Below are 19,847 nucleotides of genomic sequence, written 5' to 3' on the forward strand. Positions count from 1 at the left end.
GGCCCCGCCCCCGCCTCCCCACCACCTTCACCACCTCCACGCTCCGGTACCGCCCCCTCCCGCCGTTCGGACAGCCCCGGCCACGCCCCTGGGCCGCTAGCCCGCAGCCAATGAGCAGCCAGAGCCCGGTTGGGAGCTGCACAGGCCAATCACAGAGGCCGAGGACGCCTTGAATCTCCGGGCAAGTTAAGTTTATCTCCGAGGCTCGGAACTGGAGAGAGATGGCGGGTTAGTTAGGTAGTGTGGGGTGGAAGGGAATACAGTTTGTGCTGCTCCGCCAATAGGAGGAAGAGGGTGTGTCGTATGCAAATTATCCCTGGAAGCCCAGCCCCTCCCCGAAGACAAGCCACGCCCCCCTTCTCTAGGTCCCTGCAAAAATGGTACGGAGAGTGAGATAAAAAAACTGGGAGCTAGAGCCTCGCTAGAGGGTCTAAAACTGAGCTAAATATTTCCTGGTTTCTTGAGAAAGGTTGGGGACGGGAGAGGGGCGGTAGCTAAAACGTTCACACTCTCAGGGCAGTGATTAGGCTTTCTCTCAGCCAGAATCTTAGCTTAGCTGTAAAGAAGACTGCAGTCACGTAGTACTTGGCAACCAGGGATCTCAAAGAACTTTATGCATCTTTTATCCTGAGCCTTGTTTTGCAAAAGACCAATTACCTGAGGCTTGGGCGGGGGGTAGGGAGTAGACGTTTGAGATATATTTACACCCTTAATCGAGTTGGCGGGGAGTGGGGGGGGGACACAAAACCTCTGGTTTAGCGGTTTCCTCCTCCATCTGAAGCACCTTCTCGCAGTCCTTTCCGCAATGAAAGTTCCTTTATTTATCCAGCACGAAAGGGCCAAAGAGACAGGTTTATCCTCTCACCCAACGATCCTTTTCTGAGACAGTTCATCAGAAACATGGAGAACACAGAGCCTTGCTCGGGAAGGAAGGTTCAGAGAACAAATCGTCTGTAAACTATTGGGCAGGACTTGCCTCTTCCAAAGCTAAAAATGGTGAGTCAGGATTTTGGCGTCCACGCTCTAGCGAGAGAGGGCACATGTAACTGGGGAAAGCTCTGGCTGGCAGAGTGTGGGGGGACAGGCGAAAGGGGGAGCCAGGTCTCTCGAGGAGGCCAGCAACGCGCGTGCGGGTCCAATGCGGGTTCCCGACGCTAGACGCCCGGAAACCTGGTCCCCAGTGAGAACAAAGGCAGGCGCCGAGCGAGAACCTGATTGGTGCCGGGTCCCCACCGGTGTCCTCCTGGCCCCGGAGACAACTTGCTTCGCCCACTGGCGCGGAGCTCCGTGCTCACTGGAGCCCCAGCTCCCCACCCGGCCTTGGCTGTGACCACACAGGACTGTGCGTTATGACATCACCTGTTTTCGCTCTTTAGAACACGATCTGTATTCTCAGCTTCTCCTTTTTTTAAAGGTCTCTAGTGGACCGGGATTTGTGCAGGCCTGCAGTTCGCAGAATGAGTCTGGAGATGATGTAAAAGAACGGTTTCGCTGGTTTGCATTTCTTTCTTTTCTTTTTAATTAAAACACACACGCACACACACACACACAAACAAACAAACAAAAAAACCCTGGTTTCCTTAGGGATTCAGTGTGGTGTTGTAACGCAAAATCAGAAAGGTACACTTGGAGGTGCTAGCAAGTTTAGCATATCAAAGCTGTTAGACCAAATTGTGTGGTTAAAACTGTCAATCTCATTTTTCAACAGCTGCCTCCTCTGTCCCTTTCAGAGACCAACACATATACACCAAGTCTACACAAGGAACAAAGGAAGTGGAAATCTGCCGGTGTCAGGTTTAAATAGATTAAAATTGACTGGAAAACCCCTGAAGGGTCTGAGTTATGTGGTTGGGTAAACGTGTTAATCCATTTAACTAGTGATAGCTAAAGGTCACTTGATGTAGTTGTAGACATATATAACCTAGAATAGCAGTGGTGTGGGGAAGGTGCTTAACAATCAGTTAGAAACTGTAAAAGCAAGAAAATTAGGTAAGGAGAGAAATCACCACCTGCTCTTCGATGCAGAGAACCAAGAAATCCAGGGAGAAAGTTAGCAAGGCACAATTTTCCTAAGAACTGAAACACATATGTGTCCCCATTTAGTGGTATATTTCTTGGTCTATATTCCTGGCTGGTTCTCTCTTGTAAAGCAGATTTTATGTGAATACATTTTAAAGGATAGGAGATATTGAAGGATGAAGTGAATTTTTGTGCAGAGATTGAACGTTCTCAAATAGTATTTTAGATTCAAATTGTTTTCTATCATATTCTTTGTATAACCTTTCCTCTTACTTAGTAGTTAAAATCCTTTCACAATGACGTTCTTTAAGCTCTTCAGTGAACTCAATTCCCTAGAAGGGATGGCCAAGAGAGTGTAATCTACACCATTACCCACTCTTACAAAGATTGCGAAAGGGAGGTTTTAGAGGAACAGTTTCATTGATTCACTGATACATGTACGTGACCAAAGGATGGATCTCTCCACCAAACTCCTCCAGACTTTTGTAACATTAATTATCCAGAGGGCCATTTATTTGACATTTAACAGTGTGCTGCATTGTGACATCTCTTATATTGAACACTTATATATGTGTCTATGTTCACCCCTAAAATCTTCAGTCCAGTAACTCATTCTCAGCACACAACCTCCACCCTCTCTTCAGGTCCTCACAACCCCCACTCCCATCATCCTTCTTCTCTGTGCTCATGTCAGTGTTCAACTTCTGGATTCTTCCTTTCTCTTCCATTCCTTACCTAGTCTCCCTTCCTTTTCTAACCGGCCTGGATGTCATAAAGAGAATGTGACTTAAGAGAGTGACTTGTGAATCCTGGCTCACACTCTTAGGAGGGAAGAAAACAAAAGGCAGTTCTTTTGGTTTCACACAGGACAAGGAGAAACTCCTTCCCTTTTGTTGTCGGGTATGTATAAAATAAGAAAGACTTTCAGAAAAGTAAGATATGGGTGAAAATACCACCAACATTGAGAAGTACTTTTTAACTTTCTTATTACAAAATTAGGATGATACTTTATTAACTGTTTGACATTGTTTTCAGAAATAATTTTTGCTTGTTTTAAAATATTCTCTTAAAATGTGATTTTTTTTTTTTTTTTTTGTCCCACATAATGGCTAAAATCATATGGCTTGGATGTTCCCTAACTTCTTTAGCCATTACCCCATTACTGAACATGGAGGCTGTTTCCAGTTCTTTATGGTTATAAATAATGCTATGATAAGCTTCCTCATACATAAATTTCTGGCAGCCCCTCTGATTCCTAGATATGGAATTTCAAACTGAAAGGATGTGAATGTTTTAAGGCTCTTGTTACAATTTGCTAAAATATTTTGTGGAAAGGTTTAACCAATTTGCACTCATCCCACGGTGAATGAGAACACAGGGGAGAGAATCATTTGGAAAGCCCACATCTGAACTGTCATTCTCCTGCTTCAGGCCCATAAACAGTCCACTTACCTCCACTTCTAATGCTTTCCTCGCCTTCCGCCTGGTGATTGTCATCTCCTGTTGAAAGATCTCCTGGTGGAGTCAAGCACTTGTCCAAGTGTCTGTGGTGTCACCCTCTTATCTCTTCTTTAGCACGATCTCAGTATTGAAATGATTGGCTTCAATTCTGTTTTCTCATTAGATTGTGAACACCTTGAGGGTGGGGATGAAGTTACATTTACTTTGTATTCTCTCTCTTTTTTTAAAAAAGATTTTATTTATTTATTTGAGGGTGGGGGGAGCAGCAGAGCAGGGAACCAGCCGGGGCTGATCCCAGGACCCCAGGATCATGACCTGAGCTGAAGACAGACACTTAACCGACTGAGCCACCCAGGCACCCCTACTTTGTATTCTCAATTCCTAGCTCAACAGGAAGATGAGTGTGCTTTAAAAATCTTGGGAAAAAAATAATGAGTTTTCACTCCTTACTTGCCAAAATACACCATACATTCTTTCAGGGTGTCTTTTGAATCTTGAATAACAGTGATAGCATCTTATAAAAGGGCCCCAATAAATATTTGTGAATTGAGCAGTTCACAAAACCATTGCTTTGGAGCAGATTGGCTCGATTCATGTCCTTATCTGTCACTGATTCCTTCTCTGACATTGAACATAATGATTATTATGCCTGGGCCTTGCTATTATTGCCTTTATAAAATGGAAGTTCTTGCCAGAAACTAAGGGCGTAGGGAAGGCTGGGGGCAACGTTTACTGTTCAGTAATTTTGAAAGAAGTTACCCTGTTAATAACGTGCTGTGACTTTTGGACTTGAAATTGTTTACTTCTTTAGATATTCTCCTACTGACCTAAGAACTGGGCCCCTTTATAGCTCCTAAATAAGGATTCAGTTGAAAAAAATTAATTACTAAAGATATTTTTTAAATTCCATTTCTTGAGACAATAGGTCATTTTCTAACATTTTGCCTTCTCAGACTTCTTTTTCCTTCTCCCCGGGGGCACCCAAAGCATTTGGATAGTAGAAAGTGCTGCATTATTTACAAATTTGCAAATACTGTAATTTGTTTCATGCACAAAGGAATTTGCACTTCACACAATTGTAAATTGATTGCTCCCTTTGAGCTGTTAATTAGATTCCTGCTATTTTTTTTTTTTCCCAAGGCCCAAGACCAATACCACTCCGAAGGAGAAATTAAGAGGATTTGATCCAAAAGGGCTATGGTTTTAGTGCCCATTTCCATCCCACACCCTGAATCACCCACCCCCACCAAGAAAATTCTTACCAAAGCTCATTTTTCAAAGAACAAATATTCCACAAAGATCCAAATTTCTGTAGGTTGTTTCTTGTAATTTCCCATTTCAGAGTTCCCTGCATTTAACTCCATACAAAGCAGACTTCCAGGGAGAGGCCTACAGATGTGGGGTTTGTTTTTGTTTGTTTGGCCTGCACAATGTGAGTCAGCACAGTGCTCTTAAAAAAAAAAAAAAAAATGGAATTACTTTAAAATTCTTACAAGTTAGGAGATTTTACACCCCAAATCTAGATTTCCAGTTTCTCTTGAAAAATTGTCAGATCTGGTCACACCAAGCTCCTATTGCCACATGGCAACCTTTTGCTGGAGCCCAGTATCTGCTATTGGGTTTGGATGAGTACTCTCTACCCAGGTCTCTGTCACTCCCTGGCGGTTACATTTTGCCATTATATTTATGTTATCTTCTTGCCATTTGTAGGGATTTGCCACCTCTATAAACTTTCTTCAGCTTCTCAATCACTGATCTGCTGATTGCCATTCTTAACTTTATCACAGAATATGAATGAAAAATAAATTTGCCATCTCTAAGGGACAGCAAAAGTTGAGGACAGGGATCAGATGCAAGGAATATCATGATATATAGGTACATGCCCTCACACATCCACCCACCCACCCACCCACCCCCCCCCACACACACACCCTCATCTCCACCAAGAAAATTCTTACCAAAGCTCATTTTCCAAAGAAGAAATATTCCACTAAGATTCAAATGTGTGTGTGTGTACAATGGGATTATATGTATATATGTGTGTATATATATGTGTGTGTGTGCGTGTGTGCATCCCACAAGGTGGAGGATGGATATCTAAGGGGGTTACCATGTCCTTTATGCTGCTAACCCCGGTCTTTTTTTTTTTTTTTTTTTAAGATTTTATTTATTTATTTGACAGAGAGAGAGAGAGTTCACAAGCAGGGGGAGAGGCAGAGGAAGAGGGAGAAGCAGGCTTCCTGCCGAACAGGAAGCCCAATGCGGGGCTCGACTCCAGGACCCTGGGATCATGACCTGAGCTGAAAGCAGATGCTTAACAACTGAGCCACCCAGGCACCCCTAACCCCAGTCTTTAATCTAATTCTGCCCACATACCCATTCTAATTGTAACTTCAGGAGAATGGGAGCTCAGGGAGTGTGGCAATAGTAGAAGGACACTGAGGGTGTTTTCTTTGATGGGCATGATCATGGAGAGACTAAAAGCCCTGGCCCTAGAGTCAGGCTTGGATTTGAGTACTTACTTTGCCCCTTATGAGACACGTGACCTTGGGCAAGTCGTTTAATTTCTCTACACTTCTGTTTCTCGTCTCTAAGATGGAGTCATAATGCTGCATATCTTACAAGGTGATCGTAAAGATTAAATGAGATAATGCACTAGAGTGTTCAACAAAGTGCCTAGAACATTTGTAAGAACAACAAAGTGCCACAGAAAATGTTTGCTGCTGGCTCCACAATACAGAGGATGTTATGCTCTCTGCATAACACACTGTGACCTTGCTCTACTTACTTAACCAATCTATGGACAAATTTTTGTTCTGAAAATGAGGATATTAATATTAGCTTAGTCACAGAGTTGTTTTGAGGATTAAATGAGCTATATGTAAAACATTTTCAAACAATGCCTAACATATAAGAAATGCTATATAAGTGTTTACTATTTTTACATATTGTGGTCAGGGGATTTTTTTTATTTGCTCCTTTTTTTTTTTAAGTGGAGATCTTTGATCATTGGGGTACTTCTCAAAAGTAAGATAATGTGGGTTAAAATAGCAATGGACAGAAAGTCGGAACACCTAGGGTTTAGTTCAGTACGGCTATGAACTATGTGGTATGGTTGGGCCTCACCTGTTAAATGTGGAGAGGTGATTAAGTAGGGCCAGGGCCAAATCCAGGTTTTAGGAAGACTAAAGCTTATATAATTCTTTTTAAGAAAAGAATATAAAATTATAGGTTCAAAATTAGTTATGAAAGTGAATACTTAAAACCAGTAACAAAATCACAACAAATTTTAAAAGGGTGAAAATACCATAAACATCACCAAATTCAAATAAATGTTTATTAATTAACTATCTGATACAACCCTTTATTACGTTTTTCCTACATTTGGGGAGCTGATTCCTTCTTCATATGACAATGATTTTTGCAATACTATCTTTTATTTTTTTAAAGATTTTATTTATTTATTTGACACACAGAGAGAGACCTGAGCCGAAGGCAGACGCTTAACCGATTGAGCCACCCTGGTGCCCCTGCAATATTATCATCTCCAGAGAGAATAGAAAGATAATTTTATCTTTTCCCTACCATACATTTCCAGTGCTGAGTGCCCTAAGACATATATGCATCGTGAAACAGCTGTAACCCTCCATCTTTGTGACATGATGCCAGTAAATTGGCCCAATGGACAGTGGACTATTTAGAATTCATCCTCACACTGGAACAACTCAAAGGAACAACCACATACTGAAATGGCTATGATCCACATATATATGTATATAACCCAGTAAACTCAGGCCAGTAGCGTCTCCGTCTCAGCTGCTCCTTAGCCAGAGCAACAAAAATACCCACAGCTTTCCCAGTTCCTCTAGCACAAGGGGGAGTTTGAAGGTGGTATGTTGGGCTGCAGGAACTGTGGTCTTTACCAATAATGGTTAAAATAGCTTACTTTTTTTTTTTTAAGATTTTGTTTATTTATTTGACAGAGACACAGCGAGAGAGGGAACACAAGCAGGGAGAGTGGGAAAGGGAGAAGCAAGCTTCCTGCTGGACAGAGAGCCCGATGCGGGGCTCCATCCCAGGACCCTGGAATCATGACCTGAGCCGAAGGCAGACACTTAACCGACTGAGCCATCCAGGCGCCTCTAAAATAGCTTACTTTTGATATTTAATTAGAAATATGACCATGTGAACACATTGCTTGGACCTCTCCCAGGGCCTTGGAAGGAGCCAATGCTAGCGATGGACCCTAAGGCTGAAACTTCATTATATTTGTGGCTAATCCACATTGGAGTAGAGAATTGCAAAGACCTTTTCAAGCTCTAAAATTCTGTGAATCTGTTTTGTCTTAGTATTTCCATGAGAATCTGGTGTAAGCAGGATATAGGAGAAGTAGGAGCATTTCTTCAAGTAGTCAGGGAGAAAGTAAAAGTAGTTCTCTTCTCAAAATTATCAGAGTTGTGTTGGTTTTCCCTTTGTTCGCTCAGGGATTATTTCTCCTTGTTAGCCTGTTTGTCTCCTTGGTATTCCAAATTCATTGTCCCAAATTCTCAATATCCTTCTTTTATAGATGAGGAAACTCAGACAGAGAGATATTTTGTATATTTTAAAGAAAGATTGTTGTGAAATATACTGTCTTGGCGTTAAAAAGGAAAATGGATGGATAAAATAGAAAAAATCCACATGACAGTAAGGAAGTTTGGGAGCAGGATCTAATTAATGGGAGTACAGAAGAATTATAATTTGCAGACTCAGAAGTCTTCAGTACAGTAGTAGTCTATTGTGAAGGATTTGCAGGAGTCAACATGCAGGACCGAGGTGAGACTGAAGGGGCCCTTGGAAAGGAACAGTCTACACTTCAACTTTCAGACCCTCTGAATGTGACTGTGGTACATGAAGACTTTGACCTTCTTCAGGGACGAGTCTTTTGCATCTGAGTAATTCAAGTGCTTGGAACTTAAGAGGTGCTCAAAAAAGCTTATTGGATGAAATGATTGGACGTATTAGAGTTTGTTAACTAGAGAGCAAGTGAGCATATTATTTTTACCAACAAAAGTTCTCAAGTTATCCTAAAATTGTAAAAATATTCTCATGCAGGGACGCCTGGGTGGCTCAGTCGGTTGAGTATCCAACTCTTGGTTTCGGCTCAGGTCATGATCTCAGGGTCCTGGGATCAAGCCCCACATTGGGCTTTGCACTCAGCCGGAGTCTGCTGGAGATTCTCTCTCTCTCTTTCCCTCTGCCCCTTACCCGCCTTGTGCTCACGCGCATGCATACACACACTCTCTTTCTCTCTCAAATAAATAAATAAATCTTTAAAAAATATTTTCATGCAAAGGTAAAATTTGCCTTGTTAACAAGAAAAAACTTTCAACATTTGTGTGAATGGTAACAACAAAGACAGCAATTTCAAAGATAAAATGTTGGCTTAGGGGCGCCTGGGTGGCTCAGATGGTTAAGCATCTGCCTTCAGCTCAGGTCATGATCCCAGGGTCCTGGGATCGAGCCCCACATCGGGCTCCTGGCTCAGCCGGGAGTCTGCTTCTCCCTCTCCCTCTGCCTCTCCCACTGCTCATGCTCTCTCTCTCTCTGTATCTCTGTGTCTCAAATGAATAAATAAAATCTTTAAAAAAAAAAATGTTGGCTTAGATGATATATTTCTACATGAATGGTAAGCTTAGAATCACAACAGCAACTTGTGAGGTTCTAGAAGGCTGCAAGTTTTGATAGTATGCTTTGAAATATATGCTGTCCAAATATTCCCTTATTCACTCGTTTATTTATGGGACCTTTACCAAGTAGTAAGTCCTGGTGATAAAAATAACAAAAAGACCTCTTTATAATCTAATAGTAAGACTGAGGTATAATCTCTGCATTGGTATAAAAAATAGAAGATGGAATATGGAGAGTAGAGGGTAAAAAGAATTATTAGTAGGGGCGCCTGGGTGGCTCAGTCGTTAAGCATTTGCCTTCTGCTCAGGTCATGATCCCAGGGTCCTGGGATCGAGCCCCGCATCGGGCTCCCTGCTCAGCGGGAAGCCTGTGTCTCCCTCTCCCACTCCCCCTGCTTGTGTTCCCTCTCTCACTGTGTCTCTCTGTGTCAAATAAATAAAAAATCTTAAAAAAAAAAAAGAATTATTAGTAAAGAGCTTGGAAAGGCCCTCTGAGGATTTATGCCTGTAATTGGATGTCTCGTAGTTGTAGAGACATATGATGCAGAATTCTTGCTGTGTCTCAATGCAATTTATAATGTCAACAGGAAGTCAGGACTAATCCTTATAAATATTAGAGAACAATGCAGAACAGTATATGATGAAATCACCTCTGAATTCCATGTTCATTACTTGATTCATTCTTTCATTCATGCATTCATTCACTCCCCATATGTTTGTGGTGTACCTACCATGTACCAGAACTCGGCTAGTCGCGCAAATAAAGTGATGAATAGTGAATCAGGGTCTTACAGAACTTACAACCGAATACAGAAGATTGACTTTAAATAAGTAATGCCACTACGTAGTGAGTATTTTAGTAGGGAAAACACAGGAAGAGAATACACAGCAGGGAGCTCTAGCCTGGTCTAGGCGTCCCCGGGGAAGTGAAATGTACACCCAAGCAGTGGGCTATCTCCGAGTTTCTGACAGTGACTTCCATGTATTCCATCCAGTAGGTCCTTTCCATTTGCAATTCGATGCTTTCCATCGAGTTCATGTTCCAGTTATGAAAATCCTAGGCATCCTGACTTTTTACATTACAACAGATAAACTTTTACACTGGGAGCAATCCCTCCTTTCTTTTCAAAGAGGCATGATCCCCGTTAAAAATTCACCAGAGTTTGAACCTCCTTTTCCGGATTAAAGACTATCATTAACATTATTTCACACGTAACATTTTCCCACTTAGTCCACCATTGTGCTGAGTTCCACTTGTGTATGTGCAAATTCTACGTATGCCCCACTTCTAATATGTACGTCTATATCATCTCTCTTAAGACTGTATAGTGTTTGAAGATAATCTTCATATCTCTCATCTCTATTCTGCAATCCCCATAACACCCATGGTAATGATATTATAATCAAAATAGTGATAGTAATAGAAACCATTTCTACCACATATTGAGTGCTTACTCTGTGCCAGTCATTTTGCAATAACTTATGCCTAAATTATCTTGTCCAAATATTTATTTTTTAAAATAATATTATAAACATTATCTTGCCTAACTATATACAAAACCCTTATGAAGTGGTTATTATTATATCTACTTTACAAATGATTTATGGGAGCTAGCAGTTTTGCCAAAGTCCCACAGTTATTATAAGACAGCTGTGATTTGAATCCATATTTGCTTGATGCCAGGGTTTATAGTCTTTTGCAACCCTGCCTTGGCATTATACAATCAGTCATTATTGTACATATTCTCTCTTTTTTAAAGATTTTATTTATTTGTCAGAGAGAGAGAGAGCACAAGCAGGGGGAGCAGCAAGCAGAGGGAGAAGCAGTTTCCCCACTGAGCCAGGAGCCTGATGCAGGACTTGATCCCAGGACCCCAGGATCCTGACCCGAGCCGAAGGCAGAAGCTTAACCGACTGAACTACCCAGGTGTCCCTATTGTAAATATTCTTTGAACTAATTCTCTGTATTAGGTTAACCAAATGGTAAAGTCAGCTAACTTAGATCTCCCAACACTCACCAAATATAGTTTGGGCACCTGTATTAACTGGATTCCTATTAATATAAATGCCATTGGAGTAGGCAGAGTAGTATCTATTATCCTATTCTAATATTTTTTTGCCTACTGGCATGTGACTCTAAAACAAAATGACTGAGTGGTCCTGGAATATGAAAAATACTGTTGTTGGTACTCTACGTTGAATTTCCTCGTGTTTTGATACAGAAGTCTGAAGATTCCTAGGCACTTGGTCAGTTGTGGGGATAGTGGTAGATGGAGTGGTAATAAAGGTGATAAAGCTGAGGGAACGGGGGGAGGAAGGAAGGTGGTGCTGTCACTCTCCTGTGCCGGGTCACACATAGTCCAGGTCTGTCGTAATTAGTTGAGGTGAGCTCCTCTCAGAAGGAAGATGAATACACTGGTTTCCACATAATCTGCTGGCCAACTAGGTAGCTTTATCTCAACCTGTCCCATCCAAGTCCTCCTTTAAGGAAATCTTTCTGCTGGTGGCCTCCTTCTAAATAGTCATGCTCCATGCTATGTGTTTGTCCCTCGTCTCAAATGAGTGGACCAAAGGGTAGACACTTGATTTGAAGGCAACCAGTCTGTAACCCGGCCAGCCATCTGTATAGACTAGCTTAAAATGATAAGTGGGGCCAATCAGATGCCTCTCTCGGAGATTTGGCAACGGGAAGCTAAGACACTCAGCCAGTTGGCAGCTGAGTCAGATTGTGGGAGGATCGTGAACCATATGCAGGCTCAAACTTTAAAGATCAGAACAGATAGAGAGTGAAGGTTGAGGAAGCCGGAGTAACACACAGAAAGAAAGCAAAGGCAGTAAGACACGAGTACTTAGAGATGCCTCCAGTCCTGGGGGGTTTCCGGTCCAGTCCTTGCTGGGTATTCTTGTAACAATTCCCTTCCCCCATCTCATCTCCTCCCACTGCCAACTCTGTGAAGTAACTTGAGGGCACCTCTGTTTCTTTCAACCAAACAAGACTGACTGAAACAGTCTTCCTTCATTTTCATGTCAAGCACTTACAAATATGAAATATTACTTTTAGTTCTCATTAGTAAATGGATGTGAAAGTCAGACATTCCCAAAGAAAGAACTAGAACTCACTGGCCCAGAAAACCCCATTTCAGTTTTTGCACATAAAAAATTCTTACAGCCCACATTTCATTAAGAAAGTCTGCTCTGCATAAACCTCAAACTTTTTAGAAACTTTTTGCATTCTTAGTTGGAGAGTGGGGATCAGTCATCTATTATCCAAACTGGGTTTAATGCCCAAATGATTCTAATGTGTTTATATAAAGAAAGGCAAAAAGCGTTCTCCCTTCCCAATCTTTATCCTTCATTCAGACTTAATGCCTGCTCGCCCAGTTTAATGATGGTCTAGGATTTCTGAACCAAAAAGAGTTCTTAAAAAGTAAAAAGAAACAGAAATCAAAGTTCAAAAGACCCCCTTCTCTCTTTCTCTCCTTTATATTGGACTCATTTGCAGCTCAGCAACCCTTGACCCTTTATCTCCTAGATAAATAGTTCTGAGGTTATGTTAAGCCCTTAGAAAAAGTTCAATTTCCTCAAAAGTTTCCAAGAACGAAGTAGTCAAGAAAAAAGATAAAGTGAATGAAGGTGACTTTGTGTCAATTTGCAGGTTAAAGATCACTGTGGTGGTCTTTATGGGGCATTAAGGGGACCAGGCATATACTAGGAGGTCATTTTGTTTTGGAAATATAAACACATGTAAGTGTTTTTTTTTTTTTTTTCTCTAAAGATTTTATTTATTTATTTGAGAGAGAGAGAGGGAGAGAGTGAGAGCACAAGCAGGGGGAGGGGCAGAGGAAGAGGGAGAAGCAGACTCCCCGCTGAGCAGAGAGCCTGACATGGGGCTGGATCCGAGCACCCCGGGAGCATGACCTGAACCAAAAGCAGCCCCTTAACCGACTGAGCCACCTAGGCGTGCCCCACATGTAAGTGTTTTAATTTGCTTCAACTTGACAGTTGTGAAAAGTGCCTCAGTGACCGAGCTGTTTCATCACTAGCCTTAATAGATCTGGGCTTTTCTTGGTTTTCATTCCTATACCTCAAATGTCTTGTCTGCTGCTTTCTCTTCCTAAAATCAGTTTCTCTCCTTCTCATTCTCTCTCTATCCTTTCTCCTCCCCCTTCTCTCTTTCTCTCCTTTATATTGGGCTCATTTGCAGCTCAGCAACCCTTGACCCTTTATCTCCTAGGTAAATAGTTCTGAAGCTAGTTAAGCCCTTAGAAAATGAAGGAGGTACTTCATCTTATCAACGAGGATCATCTTTGCAGGTGTGCTTTGCCCCACCTTTGAAAATGTTGTGGATGGGGAGCGAAAGCAAAGAGTGCTTCTCCCTGGGCAATACTGGAAGGCTTTGGTTGTGTTGGACTTGCTGTGGATGAGGTAACTCTCCTGTTATTTCTGTATAGACAAGACCGGTCGCTTTGCATTTTCTGTTTCTCTGAGAAAGCATGAACATCCAGAGATGCACATGTCTGTCAGCAGCTAGAATGCTGAGGAATGGAAAGACATGGAAACATTCACCTATTATACAAGGATTACTTTAGCTGTGACCTGGAATATATTGTCTAAGAGCTCTGTAAGGGTGAAACTGAAAACTTTTTGTTCTACCACAGTATTGCGTAATCTAGTCACTGTTAAAAAAATTCTTCAAATTTCATTTTTTAGTACTTAACCTTAGGGTTTTTTGAGGAGTAAGTGAAAAAATATATGTAAAGTGCATAGAACAATGCATCCTCTGGTTCTGAGCATGGAACAAATGTTATCCATCATTATTTTTAAAAACGTTTCATACAACAATCATACTGTTTTCCAAGAGGAATTGAAATTTACTTGACTTTTAATGTTCTGGGTTCCCTGATACCATTTACCGTTGCTTGTTTTGATTTAAAAGGGCCTCGAGTACTTGATAACATGCAAGGTTTATCATTAAGCATCTTTATTGCACTTGTTTTTGCAAAGAACGTTTTTGTTTTCCATTAGCCTATCCAATCACATTCCAAGATAGAGAACTCCCTGTCAGAGATAACGTCGACTAATGAAGAACCTAAGTACTTGCAGAAATGAGATGACAGCAATGTATTCCTCATTCTAACCTCTCTCTAGGTGAAGAAAGATGATCTTCTTTGGAACTTGGGCTTGAACGTGTTTATAGGTGAGTGTGTGCACACGTGCATATATGTGTATATATACCTTTATGTATCTCGTGCTGAATAAATTCTTTTTTCTAAGCTAGAGACAGCCAGTCATCATTATTACTTAAGGTTTTAACTGAAGAACTGCAGTTGGCCAGCTCATATGATTTCCACTGAAGAGCCGGAATTCTGAGATAGAGTGCCTTGAAATGTTTGAAGCGTTTTGCCTACTAGCCCACAGCTGAGGATCTCCAGTTTCAGTCTGTGGGAGGCAACTACCTTTTGTGTCATGAACAAAATTATGAAAGACAATATGCCTGATGTATTCTGTATGACTCAAGCAAGAGCCCAACTGTATTAATAGGTCTGTTTTTTTAAAATATGGGTCTGGGCTGAGAGGGTTCTCTGGGTGGTGTAATGGGCAAGGTATATAAAGCATGGATCAAGCCATCGGTTCTGTCATCTTTGCCTTTTACAATTGCCCTCTGTTTATAGAAGCCTATTTGTGAGTCTGCCTTGGTCATCAGGCAAAATGCCTTATTTCTTTCCTGGTTGTTTACAAAACCAAGGACCCAGGCTGCCGGATATTTATACTGTTGTCTGTCAAAGCGTTCACTGGGAGAGGAGATAAGCAAGTCATCTGCCAAAAATATTGTGGCTTGCAAATTACGGGTGCACGTAGGAAAGGTCCCTGCCTTACCCAGTCGTAAGCAAATGCTTTTGTTCTCTTAAGCAAATGATGCCACTCATGTAGGTTGATTTCACCTTCTTCAGATGTCGTGAGCATAAGTTTTGTTTTCCCACTATAGGTCTTAGCCCATTGCGCGGTGTCATCTCGGGTAAGAAAGGGCTGAAGCGAAGTCTGAGTTGGATCCTCCTGATAACACCAAGAAGAGTGTCTCCCCTTTTCCCAAGAACTAGGGAGTATACTTAACAAGACAAGGGTGAAGTTCCGCATGTGGAGGGTAACAAAAATGGGTAAGATGTTTTCTAGGTAGGAAAAGCAAAGCAGGGAAGGCAGCCGCGTGGGTGTGTTGGCGCCATAGTTCCTGTAACCGTGGCCAACCAGAGTAGCTTCAGAATGGAGCATGCAGTCTCTTCCCCTAGACAGGACAAGAGGCTGAGGTGACTGGAGCCTCTAGCCCCAACCTGCCAGCACCACCTCAACTCTGTTGTCTGTGTCCCTTGTCCTGGGGGCTGCAGCAACATCATCCTACCCCTATTCCGAGTGAGGTCAGGCGAGTTGCTCAGAGCCTGTGGATCCCAGCGACATGTTAGTGACCCTGGCTTTGTGTCATCATTGCGACGCAGACTGAACGGGAGCACAGGATTTCGAAGCCTTTTAACGTCTCTTGCCTTTGGCCCTGTCACTTATCTGAGCGCCTTCCAGTTTTTCACGCTCCAGTCTCCTATCTCTTGAATTAATCTGCTGCTTCCCCACATTGTCAGCCAGATTCCCTGCTCCGCTCTAACTACAGCAAACTGCTAAACCCCAGGACCTTCGCTCTCTTGCTCACCTTCTCCTCAAAAGTCACCCAAAGTATCCCGGAAACAAAGCAGAAGTGCTTAAAAACATTTTGCGGTGGAAAACCAAGGGATGATCTCCCTAACATGGCCGATTCTTGCTCCTGCCAGAGGGAAGCTATGGGTGGGATTTTGCCCAGACACACTTCGGCTGGTCCGTGTTTAGTGCTGCCCACACGGCCAACTCTTGTTTAAGCAAATGAAGGCAGGTGTCCTTGAGGAATGGCAGTGGAGGTTTTGGTGATGTTCGCTTGGTTGAAAACTTGCGGGTTACCTCTGTTCCTGTCCACAAATACAATCTCAACCCCGGGCACATTCGTCCGAAAGAAAAGATCATTTTCATCGTTAGACTGTAAGCTGTATGAGGCACACGTCTCTGTCTGGGTTCTATTCATTCGTGTATCCTAGGAGGAAGGAACGGAGCCTATCCCATTATAGGTGCTCGATAACTCTGTTAATACAAATTCCTACCTGATGAAGTTATACTCTAGCAGTATAGTTCAGCAAATAGCACAATATCAAATGGGTACAGCAGAGTAGGTTTTGATATGCTAATTAAAATACACAGAGAAAATGCTCATTGTATTCATCATGGGGCTTTGAATGGACGTGAGCTTCTGAGGGGAATGTATCTCAGAGCACAGGATTAGGAACAGAGGGGAAATATGAGACATCTTAAGGAATACCTCAAAATGAAGGGTAGGTGATAAAAAGAACTTATTTTTTAAATTACAGAAATGTGAAATTGATCGAGTTCCCTGTTTATCTGAAACACCAGATATTTTCTTAGGATTTTAATGTTGTTATTCCAAAAAAGACGGAGGGGATTTAGACTAGCTAAAATCCCTTCCTCAGGGGTGCCTGGGTGGCTCAGTTAAGCATCTGCCTTCTGCTCAGGTCATGATCTCAGGGTGCTGGGTTTGAGCCCCGCTCAGCGGGGAGCCTGCTTCTCCCTCTGCCTGCCGCTGCCCCTGCTTGTGTTCTCTTGCTCTCTCTGAAATAAATAAAATCTTTAAAAAAAATCCCTTCCTCATCTAAAAAGCTATGTAACTATGATTATAAATGATCAAAAATTGTACAAAATAAATAAAACTGAGGACTTTCTCTCTCTCTTTGGAATGGACCTAGCCCTAGAACAAAGGATCTTCACCTAAAGTCTATGGTTGTACAGCCTTGTGTCTTTGAATTCCCTAAAACTGTGCACAAAAATTTTGTATATGCGCATTTCCCCCCTGAGGGACAAGGACCCATAGTTTTCATCAAGTTCCCAGGGAGGTTTGAGACCCTAAAAGCCTTATAAGCCACTGGATTTATATAACGTTTTGAATTGTCTACTTACAAGGCTTGGCAGAACACTTTGTAGCATCAGTCATTATGCTAAACGTTTTGTATTTATTACCTAATTTAACCCTAACTTCACGATACTGTTGCTTTTCTGAGAAGCAGCGAAATTTTTCGGAGTCTTCCAGCCAAAAAGTGGTGAAGCTGGGTTACCAACCGAGGCCTAACCAGAATGCCATGCTTTTGTTTATCGCATCAAGCTACCTTCATTTTCAGTAGACAGCACATTTGCCAAAACCCAGAGCCTTTCCAGCCTCAGCCATCATTTCTGTTTTAAATCATCTTTTATATTTGTATAGTAATTGCTTTCTAAGCACCCCCAAGCTTCACCACACGCAAGCAGCATTCCTCCGTGGAACCTTCGAAAGTCTCCTAAAACACAGAAGCAACCCTCTCCAGACCGATCACCTTAGTTTTTTTCCATTGTGCAACTAGGCTGCAGTAAACATAATTTCATCTTAATTGTCTACTCTAGACTCAAGTCTGGCCACATGGCACAATGGACAACCCATACAATTGGAGAGACTCCAAGAAATCCATCCCAAGCACTGAATGGTCCTGGCACTGTTCCAAAATTTTACTAACTTTCCACAAATTGTGATTCCAGACACGTTTATACCTTGGTCCCCAGGATAATGGAAGCCACAAAAGAGACAAATTAAAATGTCAGCCCGGCTGAGCCCACATTGTGGGCCAGCAATTACGATGGAACCCCTTGCCTCTTAGGTCACCTGAGTGTAGCACATCTGGGCTTCCTGTCAGAGGGATAATGACATAATCCAGAGTAGTTTCCTAGATGTTCCCTGACTCAGTGTAAGTACAGTGTGCTTCTTAGGAGCGGCTAAGATTTCAATAAGCAACAGGAAAAATTTTTAAAATCATTTGAAAGGCAGACAACAGAAGCCTGGTAAACTTTGTAACCCAACTACCCTTGCCATCATCAGGACCTAACTAACTTGAAATATATGATTGAGGCTGGAGAGACAAGTAAAATAGAGCATCGGTGTTCTCCACCCGAGAGAGGAGTATCACCCAAACCTCCTCATGCGCAGATTCGGAAGGACGAGTAGTATGTCATGTCACTACAGATGGAGAAAAGAATGTCCACAACAAAGGGGACATCTGAGAGGTCATACCCCTTGTGGGATCATGGTAGAAGTTCAAAACATCCACCCAAGAGAAATAAGTGAAACAGGACCAGAGTTGGAAGTATGAGTGACACAAGCAATTAAATGGTGTGGAAATCGAGACATTGCTTTTCTCCTCACTTTCTCCTTTTTTATTCTTTATAGACCCAGCCACTGATAGGAGCTGCTCATTTCACCTAAAGTAATCTGTTGTTTTCTGTGCTCTGAAGGTGGTGACCTCAGTGTCCACAATGGGACGTCCGTGAGTGTTTGCTAGGTTTTGAGACTGAGTGCGCCAAGCCGGTGGATAGCATTTCTTCTCCTGGTAGGCCAGGGAAACATTGAGATTACTTCAGCAAAAAATAACTTTTTGGCCAATATGTATCATCACTCAGAGATGCAGCCGGTCAAGTTAACAAAGAAAACAGATATTTAGTCCTGAAGAAGCTTGGTTAAACTTTTGCTTTATCTTTTTATATCTTGATACGGTCATATGGAAATAGGTTATTTCCTCACACTACTTGGCACCTGCTCTGCAATTGTTTTTGTACTTATTTGCCTGCTCTGTGAGATCATAAGCTTCATGAGGACAGTTTTTTCTCATCATTACATCCTCGATACAATAAAATTTTTTTGAAGAAATGAATAAAGAAGGTCAATGCGCAACTGGTCTAGTGAATTCTTACCAGGTTAGTAAAATGTAAGTTGAATTGCTTGGGAGTTTTTTTTTTTTAAAGATTTTATTTATTTATTTGACAGAGAGAGAGAGAGAGCGTGCATAAGCAGTGAGAGCAGAGAGAGGGAGAAACAGGCTCCCCACAGAGCAGGGGGAGCCTGATGCGGGGCTCGATCCCAGGACCCTGGGACCATGACCTGAGCCGAGGGCAGTCGCTCAACTAACTGAGCCACCCAGGTGCCCCTGCTTGGGAGTTTTTAATAACCAGTGGTTGTCAACCGAATTTATATTATGTGCAAAAAATGGAATATTGAATGCAGTTACATGTTTTATTGTAGGAGCAAGGATTTAGGCTGTGGTGGCTAACTGTGATTTTTTATCCTCCTGCTCTTATTTTTCCTTTGAGTAACCCTTAGGCCGTCTTAGTCTGGGAAATTGCCCTCTCCTCCATTCTCAGCCCTGTCCCTGTCCCCCTCCCTCAGGTGCACTGGGTCCAGCATTGCTATGTGATCCTCTGTTCCACCAGAGAACCACTTTCCTGGGGCCATGGGCTTCGCTCGGCCACAGTTCCAGATGGTTCCATTAGAGGAGCACTGAAATGGGGGAGGATGTCCTTCCCTTGCTCTGGGAGAAGTGAGCTGGGAGCTACAGTGGGAGTGGGGGGAGGAGGGTCTTTACACTGAAGTCAGCACAGGGGAAGGCCGGGGCTGGGAGGAGAAAGAGGGGCACCTAATGACTCCATCCGAGGCAATAAATCACCCACAACTTAATTTTTTTTCTTTCATTTGCCACAAAATAACTCTCACTGGTCCAGAGACTTAAGTCGTGTCACTTAGTTTTTATATTTGTAAAA

The 19,847-nt window shown here is 42.3% G+C and overlaps 1 long non-coding RNA gene across 1 annotated transcript; it reads left to right on the top strand.

Moving 5' to 3' along the window:
* The first annotated feature begins 771 nt into the window (after positions 1-771).
* On the top strand, positions 772-18,967 carry LOC123857628 (uncharacterized). The gene is made up of 4 exons (XR_006793928.3): positions 772-996; positions 14,298-14,346; positions 15,136-15,304; positions 18,484-18,967. It is a non-coding gene; the product is annotated as an uncharacterized LOC123857628 (long non-coding RNA).
* The last annotated feature ends 880 nt before the right edge of the window (positions 18,968-19,847 follow it).

Source organism: Mirounga angustirostris, unplaced genomic scaffold (genome assembly GCF_029215605.1).
Source record: "Mirounga angustirostris isolate CCGP_5_RB_7025 unplaced genomic scaffold, mMirAng1.0.hap1 SCAF_13, whole genome shotgun sequence".
In the NCBI taxonomy this organism is placed as follows: domain Eukaryota; kingdom Metazoa; phylum Chordata; class Mammalia; order Carnivora; family Phocidae; genus Mirounga; species Mirounga angustirostris.